This window comes from Berghia stephanieae, chromosome 1 (genome assembly GCF_034508935.2).
Source record: "Berghia stephanieae isolate SIO BIC M18660-M18661 chromosome 1, UCSD_Bste_1.3, whole genome shotgun sequence".
NCBI classification, from domain to species: domain Eukaryota; kingdom Metazoa; phylum Mollusca; class Gastropoda; order Nudibranchia; family Aeolidiidae; genus Berghia; species Berghia stephanieae.
Window position 1 is genome coordinate 48,587,309 of NC_088360.1, and position 8,786 is coordinate 48,596,094.

An 8,786-nucleotide genomic window follows, 5' to 3' on the forward strand; every position below is an offset into this window, starting at 1 on the left:
TGAGACTATGGTTTTCGGCAGCTTTCAGTGAGATTCACATAAAAGCAATTACTTTTTTACGAAACCCGGCAATATCCGACAAAGTTATGAGAAGTAGGCAACAGTGGGAAGTGAACCTGAGATTCGGGGAAGTGTACACTAGTGGGGAGTGAACCTGGGACTGGGTTGGGGGGGTTTATGGAGGGAAAAAAAAAGCAATTACTTTTTGTTTACGAAATGCGCCAAATCCCAACAAAATGGGGCAAAGTTATGGAAAGTAGGCAAATAATGGGGAGTGAACCTGAGACTAAGGGAAGTGTACACCAATGGTGAGTGGACCTGAGACTATGGTTTTCTGCGGGTTTCAGCGAGTTTCACATAAAAGCAATTACCTTTTTACGAAACCCGGCAATATCCGACAAAGTTATGGGAAGTAGGCAACAGTGGGGAGTGAACCTGAGATTCATGGAAGTGTACACCTGTGGGGAGTGAACCTGAGACTCTGGTTTTCGGCGGGTTTCAGCGAGTTTCACATAAAAGCAATTACTTTTTTACGAAACCCGACGAAACCTGGCAATATCCGACAAAGTTATTGAATTAGGCAACAGTGGGGGGTGATCCTGAGATTCAGGGAAGTGTACACTTGTGGGGAGTGAAACTGGGACTCTGGATTTTGTAAAAAAGCAAGACCAAGGGGGAGGGGGAATTACTTTTTTACGGAACCCGACAAAACCCGACAAAGTTATGGGAAGCAGGCAGCAGTGGGGAGTGAATCTGGGATTCGGACACCGATGAGGATTGAACCTGGGACTGCGAGAGGTTGATACCAGTGGACAGTGAGCTCAGAATGTACTTTTATTTCGAAACCTACCGAAATTGTCAAAAGTTATGGGAAGTGGGCACCACTGGGCAATGGACCGGGACTCAGGGAAGTGCACACCGGTTTGGAGTGAACCTGGGACTGTGAGAAGAGGATATCAGTGGAAATGAACCTGGGACTATGGAAGATGGATACCAGTGGGAAATGAAGCCGGACTATGGGAGGTGGGTACCAGACGAGAATGAAGCAATTACTTTTTTACGAAACCCGTCAAAACCCGTCGAAAAACCATAGACTTAGGTTTACTCCCTAATAGTGTATACTTCCCTGAGTCTCGGGTTCACTCACCCACTGTTGCCTACTTTCTTTCCATAACTTTGTCGGATATTGTCGGGTTTCGTAAAAAAAGTAATTGCTTTTTTTTTTTACGAAACCCAGTCCCAGGTACACTCCCCACTGTTGCCTACTTCCCGGCGTGTTTCGTAAAAAAAGAAACACCCCTAAAAATACCACGTGTATTCAGTAAATAGATGTCAATTGTAGTCTAATATTCAGTATCTATTTAAATTATTATTATTATTATTATTTGCTGCCCCAAACGTAAACAAAGGTCGAGAAGCACATGGCAAACCACATGTTCCTGTCTTGACAGCTCACGTTCCAATGTAAATAATAGAAAGAAAATAACCTTTAAAATTTGGCTGTTAGGTGGCAAAAGAAACACATATTCATAAATACTCGATCATGCATCAAATAATGTCTAGATATGGATATTTTATGGAACAAAAGGTAAAATTTATCAAAAGTTACGTCTATCTATTTTTAGACCAGAGCAAATTATTGCGCTGGTATGAACAAAACGAGAATTATTCGGAGCCTGATTTTCAGAATAATTTAGTCTTATATTATTATTTCTGCAACTGTTAGATTTTATGTAAACATATTTTCAATACTGAAAGTGTATTGCCTACAACTCAAACTACAAAATTGGGAGACCTATATTGTGCGTAAATTATTCCGGTCCCTAACGGAAATCACTAGCAACTTGTTATTGTTTACGTTTGGGGCAGCAAACTTTACTGTTCTATAGTGGCAAAGCACTATTCAGTATCAGATACTGAATAACCACTTCCTATTTTTTATGTAGATACCTTGTTAAATCAATCAAGATATTAACCAGTTAACTACCGTACTCTAGAAAATCATATATCTAAAAATTTGGATAGCAAACTTGTCCTTTAAACATCGATCGAAAAATTGACCCTCATTTTAGTAAAAACTCTAAAACCTGATTAAATCCTAAATTTTGAAATCTACTTGAGATTATCGGAATTGTCAAACGAATAGATTATATATCTGCTTGAAAACGACGAAATGCGCTGTTCATTCCGACACAATATGTCATGTTGACTAATCAATACGATTAATTTTCTGGTTATAAAAGTATGCAGAAAAATTGAGACGAAACCCTGGAGGTCAGGAACCCAATCAGCGGCGCATGGTTGAGCCTTTAGAAAAGAATTTCATTCACATTCTCTCACCGTTCTCAGATGTACAATTAGTACCTAGCAGTTCACAGCGTTATCTCTGTCGGGGAAAAATGTACTATCGACAAACAGTGACCTGTTTCGTCCTACATGTTAAGTTTTGCTGTTGGCTAAGGACTCCTTGTAAAGCGTTTTGAGTACATTTAGTGGATATTGCGAAATTTAGAAGCTCAACATTTTTAAAACTAAAAAACTAGTTATTTATTATTTATCTATTTCATGTTTGACATGCAGAACTCTTATCAACGTTTAAAGCTGGTACATGCTATGGGTGACCATTGCCTTGATTCCATGTGGGCTATTTTTGTACATCGTGGAACTAGATCTAAACTGGATAATGGATTTGGTTATAGCTGTTATTGAATTTATAAAGGATGGCGGTTCCTCCATTAAAATCCATACCAAAATGGAGCACCAATGAAAAGATAGGGATATGTACAAGATCCAAATGCGTTTTGTTTTGTTGGTTTGTTTTTTGTTTTTTTTTTTTGTTTTGTTTTACGGATTTGTTTCTGAGGGTTTTACGGCGCTTGCAACACATTGAGGTCATATCAGCGCCAGTAAAAAGGAAGAAAATCGGATAGTAAAAATTTCTAGAATTACAATTAAAGCACCCAAGAAAAGGTAAGACAAAGGGAAATTGATTCAAATAGGAAAGAGATGTAGATTCTAACAGCACACTATCAGTGTACTTAGTTTGAGATCACCTAAAAGTCTCATCCAGACACAAGCACATGTCCCCACTAACAGGAACACACTCAAATGTTTAACATGGATTCAACGGCGCTTGTGACACATAAGATCATATCAGCGCCAGCACATTTTATTTTAAAGAGTTTTACGGTGCTTGCAACACATTAGGGAAATACCAGCGCCAGTAAAAAGGAAGAAATTGCGATAGTAAAAAGTTCTAGAATTACAACTGAAGCACCCAAGAAATGATAAGACGAAGGAGAATTTGTTCAAATAGGAAACAGTTGTTGATTCCAAGAGCACACTATCTGCGTACCTTAGAGATCACCTCAAAGTCTCATCCTGGCACAAGCACAGGTCGCCACTAAGAGGATTATTTGTTTTTCTTTATTTTGTTTTGTTTTTTGTTTGTATGTTTTTAAGTGTTTTACGGCGCTTGCAACTCGTAAATGTCATATCAGTGCCAGTAAAAAGGAAGAAAATGGGATAGTAAAAAGTTCTAGAATTGCAATTAAAGCACCCAAGAAAAGGTAAGACAAAGGGGAATTGGTTCAAATTGGAAAATAGATGTAGATAAGCACACTAGTGTATTTAGTTTAAGATCACCTAAAAGTCTCATCAAAACACACGCACAGGTCCCCACTAAGAGGAACACACTCAAATGTTTACAAATCATATACAACATGTAAACAAATCATAATTCAGTGCATAACAGAAAGATGATTTACAAGGAAAAAAAATAACATCGCCCAAAAATAATATACATTTGACTGTTTCCCTCTCAGCAAGGGCATCCGGCCAGGGCCTGGACAAAACGAAATTCGAATACGAAGTCAGAAAGCAAGTTGGAAAAGATACATAAGGGGATAGAAGACATAGTAAGTACCCCCCCCCCCTTGCCCACAATGTTAGGTAGGACCCATCCAGCCCCACTAATGTTTGTTTGTTTGTTTTTAAGGGTTTTACGGCGTTTGCAACACATTAAGGTGATATCAGCGCCAGTAAACAGGAAGAAAATGGGATAGTAAAAAGTTCTAGAATTACAATTAAAGCACCCAAGAAAAGGTAAGACAAAGGGGAAATGGTTCAAATAGGAAACAGATGTACATTCCAAGAGCACACTATCAAAGTACTTAGTTTGAGGTCACCTAAAAGTCTCATCCGGACACAAGCACAGGTCCCTAAGAGAAGGTGTGATAAATGAGATAAAAATGTAGGGTTTTCTTATAGTGGGATAAGGATATGGAAAATGATATGTCATGGGTGTGCTGGTAAGTGTTAGGGGTGCAAGATGATGATAGTCACGGGGAAGCAAGCACTGAACACTAATAATGAAATCGCTTATAAGGGAGATGGGTTTTCTTATAGTGGGATAAGGATATGGAAAATGATATGTCATGGGTGTGCTGGTAAGTGTTAGGGGTGCAAGATGATGATAGTCACGGGGAAGCAAGCACTGAACACTAATAATGAAATCGCTTATAAGGGAGATGGTTGTTGGTGCTGGTGTTTGGTAAGCATTTTAACGATGGATGTAGAATTGGGAATGATGTGATTGTGGTGATATCGTTTCGGAATTGAAGTGAGTCCATATTAATCCTTTCTTCCCTTTGTCATTGTGTAATCATGCATGCGAAAAACTGAGAAACGTACTTCTACCGGTGGAAGTGCACTGGGTTTTTCAGTATTGAATCTAGACATAATGGTGAATCGGAGGTCTACGGATTATTGGAATGTATTTGTATGGGATGTTGACTAACAGTAACCCTTTGACAAGGAAGAATGTGATTGGCTTGTCTCTTCCTGGTTGAATCACCTTAGGGTAAGGTCGAGAACTAACCATTATTGAATCTTCATCGCTGAATTTGCATCTACCGTCATCTCGTTAACATCTCAATCACCCATTGCCACTAATCTTGCATTCTGGTCTCATCACAATTCTCATTTCGCCACGACCCATTCCAACAAAGTCACCCCTCTTCCCAATCTCCACGTCAATGATTCTACCCGGGTGTTTTCCCATTATCACACCTATATCCCAATACCAACAAGACTTTGTCATCTCGTTACCGTTGCAATCAATCCAATCCTGTTCTTGATGACTACTTCAACATTGTCACAATCATGGCTAACACCACCAACATCCTTACTGTCACATATCAAAAACCCCCAGCTATATGACATTTCGTGCACGTGTTAGCAATGACTGTTGCAATGTTGAAGCAGTCGTCAGTAACAGCGTTGGATTGGTTGAAACAGTAATCCCCGAAATGACAAACTCTTGTCGAATTGATATGTAGATGTGACATGGGAAAAAACTCGGGTAGAATCAAAGACATGGAGATTGAAGTTATGGGTGAATTTGTTGGAATGGGTCGTGGAGAAATGGGAATGGTGACAAGAATAATATTCCAGATGATGTAGAGAAGAAAAAATGGCATGCCATCCTTTTAAATATCCAGTATCATCACCACCTGCAAGAATAACAATGATTCTCTGTCCAGAACCCATGGGCCTTTTTCTGCTTGAATAATCAGACGTCCAATATTTTTTCGAATGTATATTTACGCTCACCCATAGGTACATCTTTGGATGATATCCATATCAAAGTTATCTATGATTCTTTTCCTGCCACTTCGTTCTACACTGGTGATCTCTCTGTCGTTGATTTGTGAAATTCCAAAACCATTGCCGTCCTCTTTAATGACTTATCGATAGATACAAGAAGACTTATTTTCGCAGCTTTTCGAGAGTGGAACCGATAGCGATTCCGTGCCGTGTCGTGTTGTTTAAGAGCCTAATATGTTTTCAAAACCTTTAAAGGCCATGTGAAACGTTCAGGCATTGACACAAATTTGTCAAAGTTAAGTAAACAGTGTTTGTTAATTTGACAATATTGAGTGTACAAGTACAATCACTATTTCAAATGATTTAAAGCGAGAGATTTCATATCAGTCTTTGGTAATTGCGACATGATGTAGATAATAAATAATAAATTCAAAATGTAATACAAACTAGACCGTCTACATAAGTTTATAACTCTTAAAGCGAATTGTTATTATTTGGAAAGAAGTATGGCGTGAACCACTCATAACCACTACGTCAGCACAATATTTTTTGGAAATACGATAAATTCATTCATACTTTGTGGTGCGTAACTTGTTTTCATTTTTTACAGTGTAAAATCTCCAATTTTATGTCAACTGTTTTAAAGTAGTTTTTTTATATGTCTTAAAGAAGAAAACTTATTTAATATGGCATCAATACGGTCCAAAATCTATAGAGCAGTAAAGTTAGGTGCCCCAAACGTAAACAAAGGTCGAGAAGCACGTGGCAAACCACATGTTCCTGTCTTGACAGCTCACGTTCCAATGTAAATAATAGAAAAAAATAACCTTTAAAATTTGGCTGTTAGGTGGCAAAAGAAACACATAATCATAAATACTCGATCATGCATCAAATAATGTCTAGATATGGATATTTTATGGAACAAAAGGTAAAATTTTCTAAAATTTATCAAAAGTTACAGTCTATCTATTTTTAGACCAGAGCAAATTATTGCGCTGGTGTGAACAAAACGAGAATTATTCGGAGCCTGATTTTCAGAATAATTTAGCCTTATATTATTATTTCTGCAACTGTTAGATTTTATGTAAACATATTTTCAATACTGAAAGTGTATTGCCTACAACTCAAACTACAAAATTGGGAGACCTATATTGTGCGTAATTTATTCCGGTCCCTAACGGAAATCACTAGCAACTTGTTATTGTTTACGTTTGGGGCACCTAACTTTACTGCTCTATATTCAGTTAAGACAAATTGATTCAAAGGTTGACACAAATTTTTACAACTTTTGATAGACACTTGGGTAACTTCTCATCCCGACATACCTAATACCGTTTTGACGCGGAGGGTCGATTTAAATGACCCTTATCTTGGTAAAAGCTCTCAAACGAGTTCCCAGATTTTTTTAAAACTATCATATTTTCTTCCTTTTAAATGGTGCCGAAATGACCTAAATATGTGGAAAGCGCCGTAAAACCCTTAAAAACAAAAATAATCATCTATCCACATAAATCTGTTTTCCCTTTCCATGTTGTATATTTTGAAATTACTTGGCTGGGCCCTAGCTCGGACCGAGATCCTTGACTGTGAGGGAAATAGTCAAATGAATATTTCCTTTCTAAAGAGATGAGATTTGCTTGGTTCTTGTAAATTGTTATGCGCAGTTATGTTGTTTTGTTTTTTTTTAAGTCTGGAATAATATATTTTGTTAGCATCTGGGTGTTTCCTTCCTACCAAGATCCTTTGTTTGGGTAGGGCACATTGAGAGGAAAGACAGCTCTTCGAATCTGTTTCTCTTTCCTTCTTTGCATCTTAATTTTCAGTAAGTGCTGTTAACTTCGGATCTATGATATTTTGCTTAGCCTATAATTTTCCTAATGACTACTAGCGCTGGTGTCACCTAAAATTGTTAGAAGTGCCCTGAACCCATTTTAAAAAGTATTAACTACGAGAGATCTGGACCATGTTCTGAGCCTCACCAAAAAGTGAAAATTTGTCTCGTCCTTTTCGGTCATGCAAGGTCAGTGTGTGGCACATCCTTTATATTATGATCGAGGAAAAACCAGTACAGTGGGACTTGGATACAACGGGGATAGTGTGACTAGCATAAAATACCCGCTGTAGCTGAATCCCGTTATATGTCCTTATACGGAATGTGAAGGGAAGCAATAACTTACTTAAGACCATGGGCTCTCCATCTGTCCCTTTAGGAAATGCCCCCCCCCCCCCAAATTATGCCGCAAAAATGCCCCCCCCCCTCCCCCCTCCCCCCCAAAAGTGAAATTATGCCAGAAACGACACATTATGCGTCAAAGAATGCGAATATTTGTTGTGATGCTGATGCAATTTGTACACGGACAAGCAAACAATATACATATTTAAAAGCAAGAAAAAGAAGAAGGAAAAAAAAAAGAGACTAAAGATAGTATGCGCTTGGCTAAGAAGCTCATAACATTGCCATCCGGAAGTATAACGGACCAACACACAAAACTCTGTGAAACCATGAACTTTTATAGTCTGGATAATACAGTTAAGTGAGAATTACGAATTACTCATAAACGTGGATGGCAAAAAACAATAACAAAGACCAGAGTGACGTCATCTTCATTCTATCTATAACAGAGATATAAAAAAAAAATTCCGGTCTGGAGCAAAAAAAATTCCAGGTTGCGGGCCACTTCCGTTAAATTCCGGTGAGGTCATACTGTCCCAAGGATACCCCTCCCAACCATCTCTACCGACCTACATTCATCAACCACACATAATCATCACTGCTTCTACTACTACTACTACTACTACTACTACTACTACTACTACTACTACTACTACTACTACTACTACTACTACTACTACTACTACTACTACTACTACTACTACTACTACTACTACTACTACTACTACTACTACTACTACTACTACTACTACTACTACTACAACCACCAACACCACATCATCATCACCACCACCACTACTGCTACTATTACAACCACAACCACCACATCATCATCATCATCACTACCACTACTACTACTACTACAGCCACAACCACCACATCATCACTACCACAATTACTACAACCACCATAACCACATCATCGGTACCACTATTACTACTACAACCACCACCATTACCACATATCATCACCTCCACTACTACAACCATCACCACGACATCATCAG